We start from the raw sequence: 2,431 nt of genomic DNA, 5'->3' as shown, positions 1-2,431 counted from the left end.
GTGGCTTCATCATTGGATGAACAAGTTGTGAAAAGAATCGACGAGGCAACTTCATGAAGTAGAGAAGTGGGATAATGGATGGACCATATGCTAAGTTAAGGTACATGGCTCCTAAGCTTAGCTTTCACTTTTTCAGTAATCTTGATGTCGTAAGGATAGAAGTGGACTACACTATATATGGAAATCTTCTTCCAAGAATTGGAAGCATAAGAGAAATATTTTGAGGCATGGTTGAATCTTGAAGACTTTGACTCAGATGATCTTATGTAGAATGATGTCATTTATTCTCGTCAAGTGTATGTTGAGCAATGAGAGGCACTAGAGCATCAAATTAATATTTTAGCCTTCCTTATTAAGGACATGTGGAAAACTCAAAAAGAATGTGCAGACAAGAAGAAGGAGATTATTGATAAAATGGATCCCATGTGCTTTCCTTGATGAAAATCAAAAGGTTATTGATGTGGATGTGGCATTAAGGAAATCATCTTGTTGGTGACTACTGAAATTGATAGAGAGGTCTTCTCTTTGTCCTCTATTGATAAATTAGTTGATCTACAATTCATCTTGGACATTATAGATTCTCTTCAGAAGAAACAAAAGAAGTGTTGCACTGACTTAGAAGACTCTATCACATGGGTTAAGATCATTACCAGCCATACCCAGGGATCTTATGGAGCTCAAATGAATAATGTCTTGCAGAAATTTTAAGAATTTCAGAAATGGGAATCAACATGATGAAAATGACACAGTCATTTTTGTGATTTTCTAGTGGCATTTTGTAGTGTCAATCGACACCTTAAGTGTAATTTTGTATATGCTCTAGTACACATATAGGATTGCATGTGTTCTATGTCAAATAGGTCTCTACTTTTGACTTAATCACAAATTAGTTGCATCTTTCCTAGTTTCATGTTGCACCTCTCCTCTATATATATGAGGATTTTTATTTTAATAAGGACCTTTTTCCATCAATATTTTTATGCAAAAAAACTCTGCCAAAGTGAAGAAAAAAGTGAGACTTAGTGTTCATATTCTAAATTTGCAAGCTTAATCAAGGAGAAGATAAGATTGGCTTTCAAACTTTTTGTTGGAATAAATCTTGAGTATGATAGAAATGTTCTTATGTCATTTGTGTTATATGTTTTTAAATGATCTAAGTTGTGTATAATATCATTGCAAAATATTCAAAAGTAACTTGAGTTTATAAAGGTAGACTTTGTGTTACTTTGAGAATTCAAGAATAGTAAATTGGTGTGAATAATATCAAAAAGTCTTTGAGATTTTGTTTAATGTCTTTGAAGTTTATATTAAGTGGATAAAAAGTCTTTGTGCTTTACTAAGTTATCTTGTTAGAGTAGAAAGTCTTACAATATATTTGAAAGTCTTTGAGCAAGAAATATATTGGCATTTGGGTTACAGTGGTTGATAGGACTTAGGTATTTGAAATAAACTTTGAGTTTTGTGTATACACAAGGCCCATCCCTAAGTCATTTTAAGAAAATGGAAGTAACAGAATACTTTGTTCTTTCATGGAAACTTTACTTCCTAATTAGCCTAGTTTTAATATTACTGCAAGTTTGAGTTGTTTAAATTGAAACAAGAAATTTGTTCTAAATAGAGAATTAGATAAAACTTGTTTTGAAAAAATATAACAAAAAAGTTGTGGCATCCTGGATTAGTGGAAAGTTAGCAAGTAGAATAGGGAAAATAGAAATTGCAGTAGAAAAGGGGAGCCTTCCCTTATAATTAAGAGAGATTGTACTTTGCCTTCTAAGAAGTATTATATCATGTACTGTCGTGAAACTCAAATTTTGTAACCCTTCACTAGTTTACAAAATTTTCACCCAAACATATTTCAATTAATTATGATTCCTACTGCATTTCAAATCTCAAGACATGTTTCCTCCACTTAAACATTATAAAATTGCATATAAATTGTGTTTCTAGAATGAAGACCCTATTATCTCATGACCCTAAAAATTTGAGCCTATCTTGTAAGGATGATGGTGCTCAAGCACCATTGTCCAATGCTTTTGGGCTAAAATTTTGGGAGGATAATATGTCAGTCTTGCCATTTCCAGAACTATCCTCGATGCAAAAATATGACAATTCTAAGTCAACCAAAAGGTGATTTTAATATGACATCCCTATACAAGGCATCACTCCTAATTCATTACATCATCTCTCATTATCACATTCTTCTCATTATTACATCATTCTTTCACTTCAAGAGAAATTATTCCAATTCAAGAGTAGATCAAAGTCTAAGGAGGAACAAGCTACATCAAGGCATCTTCAATTATGTTTCCAATTATGATTTCATGATGGATTTTATGATGATTTATCATGTTATTGTATCAACACATGAAGGACTTATCCTAAGAACATTGCATCATCAATTGAAGGTATATTCATTTCAATAAAGCATTTC

This window comes from Cryptomeria japonica, chromosome 2 (genome assembly GCF_030272615.1).
Source record: "Cryptomeria japonica chromosome 2, Sugi_1.0, whole genome shotgun sequence".
In the NCBI taxonomy this organism is placed as follows: domain Eukaryota; kingdom Viridiplantae; phylum Streptophyta; class Pinopsida; order Cupressales; family Cupressaceae; genus Cryptomeria; species Cryptomeria japonica.
This window is presented reverse-complemented; position numbering follows the sequence as displayed.